General features: G+C 54.3%; 1 long non-coding RNA gene and 2 other non-coding genes across 3 annotated transcripts in view; 2 read left to right on the forward strand and 1 right to left on the reverse strand.

Annotated features, from left to right (window-relative positions):
• The window catches only part of LOC126474993 (uncharacterized), a 36,387-nt gene extending 29,938 nt beyond the window's left edge, over positions 1-6,449 (reverse strand). Inside the window, exon 1 of the long non-coding RNA XR_007586630.1 lies at positions 6,300-6,449. This is a non-coding gene — a long non-coding RNA (uncharacterized LOC126474993). The remainder of the gene's footprint in view (positions 1-6,299) is intronic.
• LOC126476947 (small subunit ribosomal RNA) lies at positions 2,075-3,983 on the forward strand. Its single transcript, XR_007587378.1, has one exon. It is a non-coding gene; the product is annotated as a small subunit ribosomal RNA (ribosomal RNA).
• Positions 4,338-4,492, forward strand: LOC126476478 (5.8S ribosomal RNA). Its single transcript, XR_007587008.1, has one exon. It is a non-coding gene; the product is annotated as a 5.8S ribosomal RNA (ribosomal RNA).
• Positions 6,450-13,942: the final 7,493 nt, after the last annotated feature.

A 13,942-nucleotide genomic window follows, 5' to 3' on the forward strand; every position in this document is an offset into this window, starting at 1 on the left:
CAATACTGCCTCCTGTCACAGCACACAAACAATGGCAGGAATGAAAGACACAGGTCTGCCACAACCATGGAATCGGAGCGCCGCCTGTCATGAGCCAAAAGTGCATCCTGACGTGACAAATCGTGTGATGCGGCAGGCATCCACTTACGATAATCACTATCAACGAACCTACCGCCCCCCCCCCCCAAATACACCTTTCCTTACAACAATGTGTACCTTAACCTAAGCTATATTGGACCTTAACCTAAGCTATATTGGACCTTAACCTAAGCTATATTGTACCTTAACCTAAGCTATATTGTACCTTAACCTAAGCTATATTGTACCTTAAGCTAAGCTATATTGTACCTTAACCTAAGCTATATCGTACCTTAACCTAACCTATATCGTACCTTAACCTAACCTATATCGTACCTTAACCTAACTAATATCGTACCTTAACCTAACCTATATCGTACCTTAACCTAACCTATATCGTACCTTAACCTAACCTATATCGTACCTTAACCTAACCTATGTTGCACCTTAACCTAACCTATGATGCGCCTTAACCTAACCTATGTTGCGCCTTAACCTAACCTACGTTGCGCCTTAACCTAACCTACGTTGCACCTTAACCTAACCTACGTTGCGCCTTAACCTAACCTACATTGTGCCTTAACCTAACCTACATTGTGCCGTAACCTAACCTACGTTGTGCCTTAACCTAATCCATGTCGCGCATTAACCTAACCTACGTCGCGCCTTAACCTAACCTACGTCGCGCCTTAACCTAACCTACGTCGCGCCATAACCTAACCTATGTCGTGCCATAACCTATCCTATGTCGCGCCATAACCTAACCTATATCGCGCCATAACCTAACCTACGTTGTGCCTTAACCTAACCCATGTTGCCCCTTAACCTAACCCATATTGTTCCTTAACCTGACGCACGTTGCGCCTTAACCTGCTCTGTAATTGTTATGCGACTCGTTGAATTAGTGTAGTGTTGCCTAACCGCAACCGTCGCAATATAGTTTGTTGCATGTATGTGGGCAGACGAAGTGTCTTGTGACACCTGACACAGGCATGCAATACTCGTTGACGTTGCAAATGGCGATGGACGTCTACGTTTGCTGGTGACGTTACGCAAATGAAACTCTGGTAACCCGTTGTGGTGCGGTTGTTCTCGCTAGAGGTGAATCAGTGATGGCGACGATCGGTTGAGCTATTAACCGGTTGTTTCAGCGATACCCACCATGCCCACGAACGTGAATGGCATCTGGGTGTGAAGCGATACGCGGCGGTGGCTGGGTGGGACCGTCCCCCGCCGGTGAGTGGGGGCCGCCTGGCGTGCTGGCAGCGCGCTGCGTGGGCGGACGCGCTACAGCCGGCTGGTGGGGGCGGCCAGTGGCAGGCGCGACGGCCGACGGACGCGGCAGGCGGCGCAGTTGCGCGCCAGCGCACCCTGCGCGCGGCGCCATGCGGCCAAAGTAGGTCCTCGCGGGCCCGGTGTCAAGTGCGGTGGCCATCTGCAGTGTGCTGGTCCGATTGAGGACTGTGTGCGCTGAGGATGCGCCGCCGCCCGGCGCTCGGCGCCGCCACGCCGTCTGCTGCTCGGTCGCCCCAGCGGTTCTCGCAGGTGGTTTGTATCGCAGCTGTGCAGACGTGTTGGTGCGTGCGCTGTGCTGGGAGAGTTCGCTTCGGCACCCAATTGGGGCTTTTGTCCTTCTGTGGCGCTGGCGTTGGAGCTGCCGGTCACTGTAGGTGGCGCGTGTTGTCTCCCGCTGGCAATGCCACGACAGCACGCTCCCGGGCCTCAGTCGGCAGCGGCAAGCTCAGTTGGGAGCACGGGTGGTCGCACCTAAAGCGTCTACTCGCCTAACTCCGGGCGATTGCGCCTCTCTCGAACCCGACCAAGTACTTAGGACGGCGCTGCGCGCCGCCGGGACCTGAGAGGGTTTCGAGGTGTATTGTGCAGGGGAGCTCAGCCTCCTCCTGTTTGCAGAATAATGAGCGGACGCTTGCGTGTTCATGCGGGCCCCCGGGACACTCTCCCGGGCGGCCGGCTGCTCAGCTCTCGTTGACGCAGCTCCCTGGTTGATCCTGCCAGTAGTCATATGCTTGTCTCAAAGATTAAGCCATGCATGTCTCAGTACAAGCCGCATTAAGGTGAAACCGCGAATGCTCATTAAATAAGTTATGGTTCCTTAGATCGTACCCACGTTACTTGGATAACTGTGGTAATTCTAGAGCTAATACATGCAAACAGAGTCCCGACCAGAGATGGAAGGGACGCTTTTATTAGATCAAAACTAATCGGTCGGCTCGTCCGGTCCGTTTGCCTTGGTGACTCTGAATAACTTTGGGCTGATCGCACGGTCCTCGTACCGGCGACGCATCTTTCAAATGTCTGCCTTATCAACTGTCGATGGTAGGTTCTGCGCCTACCATGGTTGTAACGGGTAACAGGGAATCAGGGTTCGATTCCGGAGAGGGAGCCTGAGAAACGGCTACCACATCCAAGGAAGGCAGCAGGCGCGCAAATTACCCACTCCCGGCACGGGGAGGTAGTGACGAAAAATAACTTTACGGGACTCATCCGAGGCCCCGTAATCGGAATGAGTACACTTTAAATCCTTTAACGAGTATCTATTGGAGGGCAAGTCTGGTGCCAGCAGCCGCGGAAATTCCAGCTCCAATAGCGTATATTAAAGTTGTTGCGGTTAAAAAGCTCTTAGTTGGATTTGTGTCCCACGCTGTTGGTTCACCGCCCGTCGGAGTTTAACTGGCATGTATCGTGGGACGTCCTGCCGGTGGGGCGAGCCGAAGGCGTGCGACCGCCTCGTGCGTGCTCGTGCGTCCCGAGGCGGACCCCGTTGAAATCCTACCAGGGTGCTCTTTATTGAGTATCTCGGTGGGTCGGCACGTTTACTTTGAACAAATTAGAGTGCTTAAAGCAGGCAAGCCCGCCTGAATATTGTGTGCATGGAATAATGGAATAGGACCTCGGTTCTATTTTGTTGGTTATCGGAACCCGAGGTAATGATTAATAGGGACAGGCGGGGGCATTCGTATTGCGACGTTAGAGGTGAAATTCTTGGATCGTCGCAAGACGAACAGAAGCGAAAGCATTTGCCAAGTATGTTTTCATTAATCAAGAACGAAAGTTAGAGGTTCGAAAGCGATCAGATACCGCCCTAGTTCTAACCATAAACGATGCCAGCCAGCGATCCGCCACAGTTCCTCCGATGACTCGGCGGGCAGCCTCCGGGAAACCAAAGCTTTTGGGTTCCGGGGGGAAGTATGGTTGCAAAGCTGAAACTTAAAGGAATTGACGGAAGGGCACCACCAGGAGTAGAGCCTGCGGCTTAATTTGACTCAACACGGGAAACCTCACCAGGCCCGGACACCGGAAGGATTGACAGATTGATAGCTCTTTCTTGATTCGGTGGATGGTGGTGCATGGCCGTTCTTAGTTGGTGGAGCGATTTGTCCGGTTAATTCCGATAACGAACGAGACTCTAGCCTGCTAACTAGTCGTGTGACATCCTTCGTGCTGTCAGTGATTACTTTTCTTCTTAGAGGGACAGGCGGCTTCTAGCCGCACGAGATTGAGCAATAACAGGTCTGTGATGCCCTTAGATGTTCTGGGCCACACGCGCGCTACACTGAAGGAATCAGCGTGTCTTCCTAGGCCGAAAGGTCGGGGTAACCCGCTGAACCTCCTTCGTGCTAGGGATTGGGGCTTGCAATTGTTCCCCATGAACGAGGAATTCCCAGTAAGCGCGAGTCATAAGCTCGCGTTGATTACGTCCCTGCCCTTTGTACACACCGCCCGTCGCTACTACCGATTGAATGATTTAGTGAGGTCTTCGGACTGGTACGCGGCGTTGACTCTGTCGTTGCCGATGCTACTGGAAAGATGACCAAACTTGATCATTTAGAGGAAGTAAAAGTCGTAACAAGGTTTCCGTAGGTGAACCTGCGGAAGGATCATTACCGACTAGACTGCATGTCTTTCGATGTGCGTGTCGCGTCGCGCAACACGCAGCTACCTGTACGGCTCGCAGTAGCCGTGCGCCGCGTGCGGAACCACGCGTTCGTCTCAAAACTAACGGCAACGTTGTGTGGTACGAGCGCTGAAGCGCTGGAGCGGCTGGCCTGCGGCACCTGGCGCCTGGTGCCAGTTTTGAATGACTTTCGCCTGAGTGCCTGTCCGCTCCGGTGTGGAGCCGTACGACGCCCATCGGCCGTGAGGCCGTTGGACACGGAACACTGGAACAGGGGCCGCCACACGCCTCAGTCCCGCCTATGCAACTGTCTTGAAAGAGACAGTGGAAACTATGAAAAGATCACCCAGGACGGTGGATCACTCGGCTCGTGGGTCGATGAAGAACGCAGGAAATTGCGCGTCGACATGTGAACTGCAGGACACATGAACATCGACGTTTCGAACGCACATTGCGGTCCATGGAATCCGTTCCCGGGCCACGTCTGGCTGAGGGTCGGCTACGTATACTGAAGCGCGCGGCGTTTGCCCCGCTTCGCAGACCTGGGAGTGTCGGGCCGCCTGTGGGGCCGGCGGCGTCTCCTTAAACGTGCGATGCGCGCCCGTCGCCTGGCGGTTCGCATACCGGTACTAACTCGGTAGCATGCACAGCCGGCTGGCAGTGTGGCGTGCGACACCTCGTACAACGACCTCAGAGCAGGCGAGACTACCCGCTGAATTTAAGCATATTACTAAGCGGAGGAAAAGAAACTAACAAGGATTCCCCCAGTAGCGGCGAGCGAACAGGGAAGAGTCCAGCACCGAACCCCGCAGGCTGCCGCCTGTCGTGGCATGTGGTGTTTGGGAGGGTCCACTACCCCGACGCCTCGCGCCGAGCCCAAGTCCAACTTGAATGAGGCCACGGCCCGTAGAGGGTGCCAGGCCCGTAGCGGCCGGTGCGAGCGTCGGCGGGACCTCTCCTTCGAGTCGGGTTGCTTGAGAGTGCAGCTCCAAGTGGGTGGTAAACTCCATCTGAGACTAAATATGACCACGAGACCGATAGCGAACAAGTACCGTGAGGAAAAGTTGAAAAGAACTTTGAATAGAGAGTTCAAAAGTACGTGAAACCGTTCTGGGGTAAACGTGAGAAGTCCGAAAGGTCGAACGGGTGAAATTCACGCCCATCCGGCCACTGGCCTCCGCCCTCGGCAGATTGGGCCGGCCGCCCGCGCGGAACAATCCGCGGTGGGGTCGTGTCCGGTTGCCTTTCCACTCACCGCGGGGTGGGGCCGTTCCGGTGTGCGATGGGCCGCACTTCTCCCCTAGTAGGACGTCGCGACCCGCTGGGTGTCGGCCTACGGCCCGGGTGCGCAGCCTGTCCTTCCGCGGGCCTCGGTTCGCGTCTGTTGGGCAGAGCCCCGGTGTCCTGGCTGGCTGCCCGGCAGTATATCTGGAGGAGTCGATTCGCCCCTTTGGGCGCTCGGGCTCCCGGCAAGCGCGCGCGGTTCTTCCCGGATGACGGACCTACCTGGCCCGGCCCCGGACCCGCGCCGCTGTTGGCTCGGGATGCTCTCGGGCGGAATAATCGCTCCCGTCAGCGGCGCTTCAGCTTTGGACAATTTCACGACCCGTTTTGAAACACGGACCAAGGAGTCTAACATGTGCGCGAGTCATTGGGCTGTACGAAACCTAAAGGCGTAATGAAAGTGAAGGTCTCGCCTTGCGCGGGCCGAGGGAGGATGGGGCTTCCCCGCCCTTCACGGGGCGGCGGCCTCCGCACTCCCGGGGCGTCTCGTCCTCATTGCGAGGTGAGGCGCACCTAGAGCATACACGTTGGGACCCGAAAGATGGTGAACTATGCCTGGCCAGGACGAAGTCAGGGGAAACCCTGATGGAGGTCCGTAGCGATTCTGACGTGCAAATCGATCGTCGGAGCTGGGTATAGGGGTGAAAGACTAATCGAACCATCAAGTAGCTGGTTCCCTCCGAAGTTTCCCTCAGGATAGCTGGGGCTCGTACGAGTCTCATCCGGTAAAGCGAATGATTAGAGGCCTTGGGGCCGAAACGACCTCAACCTATTCTCAAACTTTAAATGGGTGAGATATCCGGCTTGCTTGATATGCTGAAGCCGCGAGCAAACGACTCGGATCGGAGTGCCAAGTGGGCCACTTTTGGTAAGCAGAACTGGCGCTGTGGGATGAACCAAACGCCGAGTTAAGGCGCCCGAATCGACGCTCATGGGAAACCATGAAAGGCGTTGGTTGGTTAAGACAGCAGGACGGTGGCCATGGAAGTCGGAATCCGCTAAGGAGTGTGTAACAACTCACCTGCCGAAGCAACTAGCCCTGAAAATGGATGGCGCTGAAGCGTCGTGCCTATACTCGGCCGTCAGTCTGGCAGTCATGGCCGGTCCTTGCGGCCGGCCGCGAAGCCCTGACGAGTAGGAGGGTCGCGGCGGTGGGCGCAGAAGGGTCTGGGCGTGAGCCTGCCTGGATCCGCCGTCGGTGCAGATCTTGGTGGTAGTAGCAAATACTCCAGCGAGGCCCTGGAGGGCTGACGCGGAGAAGGGTTTTGTGTGAACAGCCGTTGCACACGAGTCAGTCGATCCTAGGCCCTAGGAGAAATCCGATGTTGTTGGGGGCCGTCATAGCATGATGCACTTTGTGCTGGCCCCCGTTGGGCGAAAGGGAATCCGGTTCCTATTCCGGAACCCGGCAGCAGAACCGATACAAGTCGGGCCCCTCTTTTAGAGATGCTCATCGGGGTAACCCAAAAGGACCCGGAGACGCCGTCGGGAGATCGGGGAAGAGTTTTCTTTTCTGCATGAGCGTTCGAGTTCCCTGGAATCCTCTAGCAGGGAGATAGGGTTTGGAACGCGAAGAGCACCGCAGTTGCGGCGGTGTCCCGAACTTCCCCTCGGACCTTGAAAATCCGGGAGAGGGCCACGTGGAGGTGTCGCGCCAGTTCGTACCCATATCCGCAGCAGGTCTCCAAGGTGAAGAGCCTCTAGTCGATAGAATAATGTAGGTAAGGGAAGTCGGCAAATTGGATCCGTAACTTCGGGATAAGGATTGGCTCTGAGGATCGGGGCGTGTCGGGCTTGGTCGGGAAGTGGGTCAGCGCTAACGTGCCGGGCCTGGGCGAGGTGAGTGCCGTAGGGGTGCCGGTAAGTGCGGGCGTTTAGCGCGGGCGTGGTCTGCTCTCGCCGTTGGTCGGCCTCGTGCTGGCTGGCGGTGCAGGATGCGCGCGCCTGCGCGGCGTTCGCGCCCCGGTGCTTCAACCTGCGTGCAGGATCCGAGCACTGTCCCGTGCGTTGGCCTCCCACGGATCTTCCTTGTTGCGAGGCCGCGTCCGCCTTAGCGTGCTCCTCCGGGGGCGCGCGGGTGCGCGGGTTCTCTTCGGCCGCCATTCAACGATCAACTCAGAACTGGCACGGACTGGGGGAATCCGACTGTCTAATTAAAACAAAGCATTGCGATGGCCCTAGCGGGTGTTGACGCAATGTGATTTCTGCCCAGTGCTCTGAATGTCAACGTGAAGAAATTCAAGCAAGCGCGGGTAAACGGGGGGAGTAACTATGACTCTCTTAACGCTGCGGCAGAGTCAACGCAGCGGCCTTTGCAGATGACGTCTTGCTGTTTGCAGCGACCCCGAGGGGCTTGCAGTCCCTCATCGATGCAGCTACCGCAGCCCTCGCCCACCTGGGGCTGCGGATCAACGCCCGGAAGTGTTTCACCCTCGCCTTAGTCGCGTCAGGGCGCGAGAAGAAGGTGAAGGTGGACAGCAATGTCACCTTCACAGCAGGCAATATCACCATGCCTGCCCTGCGTGTGGGTGAAACCTTCCAGTACCTGGGGCTGCAATTTTCCACGGCGGGTCGCTGTGTCTTCAATCCACGTCGCCACCTGGTGGAGCAGCTTGACGTCGTCTCCCGAGCTCCGCTGAAGCCGGAACAGCGCCGCCACGCTCTCACCAACGTACTTCTCCCGCGCCTGTACCATGGGCTGGCCCTCAGCCGCACCCGGGTGGGTGCCTTGAGGTCGGCCGACATCACCATCCGGGCCGCCGTCAGGAGATGGTTCCGCCTTCCGGCGGACACCCCCCTGGGATACTTCCATGCTCCTGTTGCCCAGGGGGGCCTCGGCATTCCATCTTGCCGTTGGATGGGTCCAACGCTCCGTCGGTCCCGTCTCCTGGCGCTGAAGAAGATAGGGCCAGCCTGCGACGGTGCAGGCCTGGATGAGGTGCAGCGTGAGATCGAGGTGCTGGAGCGCCACTTAACGTGGGAGGGCCACCTCCTCAAGTCGTCAACGCAGGTTGGGGAAATGTGGGCGGCGCGCCTACACATCGCCATTGACAGTGCGGCGCTGTCATCCTCTGCCGCCGTCAGTGGCCAACATCAGTGGGTCGCCGACACCAGTCGCCTGCTATCTGGGCGTGAATACATCGACGCCCTCCGCGCCCGCATCAACGCCTTCCCTACGAAGGCACGGCGCAGTCGCGGGCGGGAGGCGGACACCAGATGCCGCGCGGGGTGCCAGGCCGTGGAGACCGCCAACCACGTACTTCAGGCTTGCTTTAGGACGTACGGGTCCCGGGTCAAGCGCCATGACGCTGTTGCGCGTTATGTCGCCCATGGACTCGCGCAGAGGGGCTTCAATGTCTCCGTGGAGCCCCACCTCCGAACACCTGAGGGCATCCGCAAGCCTGACGTGGTGGCGGTCAAAGACGGCATCGCCCGCGTGGTCGACGCCCAGATAGTCGGAGACCATCTCCGGCTCGACTGGTGTCATTCCCAGAAGGCGGCCTACTACGACACGCCGTCCATCCGGCGTGCTATCTCCAACCTGCACCGTGACGTTGAGGAGGTGACTGTGTCCACCGCGACGTTGAACTGGAGGAGCGTATGGTCTCCAGCGTCGGCGAGGGATCTCGCCGCCTTAGGCTTCCGACCCCGAGAACTGGCGGTGCTGAGCACCCGTATACTGCAGAGCTGCTGCAAAAGTTACAAAATCTTCGAGCGTATGACGGCTCCTAGTCCGATGCAACGTGTCGGCGTCGGCTAGGCTGCTGGTTATTTTCTTCGCCTTGACTCCTGTGGCCTATCCACAGGAGGAATACACCGTCTTTGTTCTTTCTTTCTTTGTGTCTTTAAATTTGTGTTTTTTTCCCTACGTATATATGTACATTAGTTTTTTAACTTTTCTTGTGGTATCGCCCTGTAAGTCCCCAACCCGGTGGTGGACATTGGCGAGAAACATCTGCCACACACCATGTATATGTATATGTGTTATTCAATTTCATTGAATAAAGACGGCTATGTAATAGCCAAATGCCTCGTCATCTAATTAGCGACGCGCATGAATGGATTAACGAGATTCCCGCTGTCCCTATCTACTGCGGCTGTCTCATGCTATGTGCCCCGATTTGCCTGGGCTCATGGTTGGTAATAGGCAGCAGGGGAAGGATGCGACTCGAACATCTTAGCCTCTCCTTCTCAAGTGCTCCTGCCCGCCTTCTCGGGGTGCAGCTGTTAAGCCTTCGGGCGACCGAAGGGCAGGGGCGCGACGGCGTACTGAATATCTTGTACGCCGGTTCCGGCTGCTGCATTTGTCGCGGCGGGATCCTGGCCCAAGTCGGCGAAGGTCACCCGCCTTGCCCCTGGAATTCCGGGGCATGATCCGCCAAGCCGGGGCGTGGTGACACGTCCCCGGTTAGGTTAGATGGGTCCAGACCCCCGAACGTCTGGGGGACCGGCCCGGCACCTGAGTAGGACCGGGTCTTTAGCCTTTTGGTGGAAACTCGGCCTAGTAGGGGGCGAAGGACGGAGGGTGAATCCGCTCTCCCGGAATGCGGGAGGCATTCGTCGGTAAGGGAGCGGGAGAAAACTTCGATGATGCAGCAGTCGAAGAGGACTAGTGCGCTGTTCCCACGGCATGCTAAACCTAGCAGCTCTGTTGTTGAAAGCTCTTGGTCAAGGGGCGGGACCGGTGAGCGAGCTGCATTTAGCCTCCCCCCATGCCAGAGAGGCCGGTCCGGGGAAAGAGACGGGCCTCCACTTTTTCACTCTCTGAATGTCAAATATGGCCGAAAACATAGAGAGTGACGATGTGCCTCGATGCGAGATCGAAGAGAGCTTTTCTGTCGCTGAGCGACATGCAAAATTTTTGAAGTTACTCGATTCGAGTATTAAAAATGGTAAGATCGGCAATTATGCCATAAATAATATTAGAGACTTTGTGTCGGGTTGGGCGATAGCTCACTCCCAATTAGAGGGACGGGTTATGGAACTTGAGCGCGAGAATGAACGTCTGAGAAGCCAGCCAGTCAGTGCGAAAACTTATGCCGCAGTCGCAGCTGCCCCTGTGGGCAAAGCGCCGACGGCAAAAGAAACTATCCAGAAAAATATTCAGAAAACGGTACCTACTGTGTTTATAAAGCCTAAATCCGGTGAGGACATACGGGCGGTGAAATCCGTTTTTGAGAAGTGCGTAAATCCGAAGCGAGACAAAATTAAAATTAACAGTGTCAGAACGGCTAAAAATGTCTTGATAGTTGAAACCGCAACTCAAGAGGACAGTAATAAGATACTTTCCAATTCCCAGTTAACGGAGAAAGTTAAATGTGAACCTCCGCGGAAACGACGACCATTGATGTGTATGTACGATGTACCAACTCATCTAAGTGCGGATGATCTGTTGGACGCGATGTACATTCAGAATTTTGATGTATCAATGACTCGAGTTGAGTTTGATGAACAATTTAAGTTGAAGTTTAAAGTTGGTCCTCGGGAAAAACTGACAGTTCACCATGTGGTGGAGGTTTCTCCCGAGTTGTGGAAACTGTTGACAAGAATAGGTAGGCTATATGTGGGATATTCAGCTCTTAACGTTAAAGATTACTTAGCAGTATCCAGATGTACTAAATGTTATGATCTGAATCATACTAACAAGTTCTGTACTGTAACTGAAGTTATCTGTGCCCATTGTGGGCAGACTGGACATGACAAAAGAGATTGTAGAAGCAAGGATCGCCCATCCATATGTATACCCTGCAGTAAGAGAGGGCGTAAGTGTGGGGGAGTCAAAGACTGCCCCACTTACAAAATGTTTCTGGATAGAATAATACAGAGAACCGACTATGGCGACCATTAAGACTGTTAAAAGAAAATCTCCGAGTAAAATCAAACGAGATGCAGAGAGGGGTAAATTAATATCTAAAGCTCTTTCCACAGGTTCGTTGGCTGATCCAGAGTGTTTCTCCGGGTCAGCTGGCCGTCTGACCGTGGAAGTTGGAGTTCAGACGGTAGATGATTTGGAGGCAGGTGTCAACCGCCTTTCGACTCAGCCGTCGACCTCTGCAGAAGTGGAATCAATGATGGGTCCAAAGGAGGATGAAGATGCATCACGTGTTAATGCCCTGGTAACAGGAGGTGGTGGCAGTTGTGATGGAGATGGAACTGTAAATAGTGTAGATGCAAATGTAGTGCAAGTTGGTAATAATGGTGACGGAAGTGTAATTGTAAATAGTGTAAATACAAGTAGTGTAGTGGAAGTAGACAGACATGAAAAATCTGGTGAAGGGATCAGTTATAGACAAGTTGATCCAAAAAATATATACAAAGATTTGGAGGAGTTGGTTCGGCTGTCAAGGCTGGAGGAGCCATTATTACTTACTACGGCACTGAGGCAGCTGGTCAGGAAGGGACACCCTAATGGAGAAGACATTACTTATCCGGCTCTGGAGGATGTAGATTGCATTCAGTTGTCCGCCGCTAACATTCCGCCTGAGTTGGAACAATTACAGGAATTAGTCATTAAAGTTTTTGATAGGCGCGGTCGCAAATTTGATCTTGATAAGATCTTTAAGGACATGGTCAAAATGTACGGCCGTAACGTCATTGATCTTTCGAAGCCTTGGCCCGCCAGTCGTTTGCACGTCTACTATCCCCCTGGGTAATGGGGAGATTTAGGATGTTGCAAATCAATGCTATGCGTAGCCACATGGTTACACAGGAATTGCGTAAAGTGGCGGAAGAAGAACAACTGGATATTATTATGATACAAGAACCAGCCTCCTGCGCTGGTCGAATCCCTGGTTTTCCGGCGGCCGCGCAAGTGGCATTCTCTGGTGAGAACCCCATGTGTGCGGTTGTGGTTTTAAACAAGCTCATCAGATTAACTGTTCTAAATCAGTTTTGTAATGAACATATAACTGCGGTCCAATCAAACATGTTAACACATATATTATACATTGTAAATGTATATTGTCAGTTTCGACAGGACATTGTTACTTTTTTGGACCAGTTAAGATGGATACTTAGGACCTTAGCAGGTCAGTCAGTAATAATTTGTATGGATGCAAATGCCAAGTCCCCGATGTGGCACAGCCTGGAGCGGGACGATTGGGGCTCGCAGTTGGAGGACTTAATAATGGAAGCGAATTTGATTGTCTTAAATCAACCTGGGCACCCGCCTACCTTCTCTGGAAGGGCTGGCGCGGTCTCAAACATTGATGTAACATTAGGGACTCTGGGTGCTGCGCCCCATGTGCTCCAGTGGTGTGTTTCTGAGAACGTCACGATTAGTGACCACAATTGTATATTTTTCAACTATGAGACAGAGGTTACAGAAGATCTTGGGGACTTGGTTGAGAGATACAATTACGCTAAAACGAATTGGGAAAGGCTGGCGCAGGAGTTTCGTCCTCCAGAGCTGGCTATGGAAATTGCAGATGTGGACGGTGCAGTAGGAGACCTATTGGTTTCTATTGAAGCAGCTATTGCTGTTTCTGTCCCACGTGTTGCGAGGTATGTTCGCAAGCAGGCTACTCCGTGGTCCCCAGAACTGACCGCGCTTAAGCGGTCTGTCAGGCGGGCGCGGCGTAACTATCAAAGGAGCTTCGCCCAGGACGAGAGACAGTATCATTTGAGAATATATAGAAGATTAAAAGAGAGGTATGTCAACATGGTACAGACCACAAGAAGATTATCCTGGGAAACATTTGTCAAGGACCAGTGGGGGATGGACCCTTGGGGCGTCCCCTATAAACTGGTCCGGGAGAAAATTAGGTCTCCGACTATGTTCTCCACCCTGCGATTGGAAGGAGGTGGGTACACTACGACTTGGGAGGAGACAGCAAGTGTGTTACTGCACACTTTGCTGCCTGATGATACAGAAAATGGGGACACTGAGGAGCAGCGGGGAATACGCCAGGGACTGCTGCAGCAGTATGTTAATGAGGCGGCAGTATACCCCTTCTCTGCTGAGGAGGTGGTGGCTGCGCTTCATACATTTGCAAGGCGCAAGGCCCCAGGACTAGATCATATACCAGCTGAGATCTTGCAGTTCCTGGCCCCACAGCTGGCTCCAGTGCTTGTTAAAATATACAATGTATGTCTGGAACGTGGTGTATATCCAACTCAGTGGAAGATCGCAGAGGTGGTTATAATTAAGAAGGGTCCCGAGAAGGACCCACAGCTAGCAAAATCATATAGACCGATCTGTTTACTAGATGTTCTGGGCAAGGCCTTTGAAAAGTTACTGGTCGACAGATTGTACAGTCACCGAATGCTTTATGGCATGAGTGATCAGCAGTTCGGGTTCCGAAAGGGTCGCTCCACACAGGATGCGATCAATGAGGTTGCTCGGACTGTCCACTCTGCCAGGGCGACATACGTTCTGGGGATCATGGTGGACATCTCGGGAGCCTTCGATAACCTGTGGTGGCCAGCGCTCTTCTCCCGTCTTCGGGAGATGGGGTGTCCTGGTCCGCTGTATGGTTGTCTGGGGGCTTACTGCGATGGAAGGCTTGCCAGGATAACTGCCCCTGGCACTGTGGTATCCAAATGGATATCCCGGGGTTGTCCCCAGGGATCTGTGTTGGGCCCAGTATTCTGGGATATTATGATGGAACCTCTGCTGACCAACTTGCAGAGGGATGCCTCGGTGTTGGGGGTAGTTGCCTACGC

The sequence above is a fragment of the Schistocerca serialis genome, chromosome 4, assembly GCF_023864345.2.
Source record: "Schistocerca serialis cubense isolate TAMUIC-IGC-003099 chromosome 4, iqSchSeri2.2, whole genome shotgun sequence".
Classification (NCBI taxonomy): Eukaryota; Metazoa; Arthropoda; class Insecta; order Orthoptera; family Acrididae; genus Schistocerca; species Schistocerca serialis.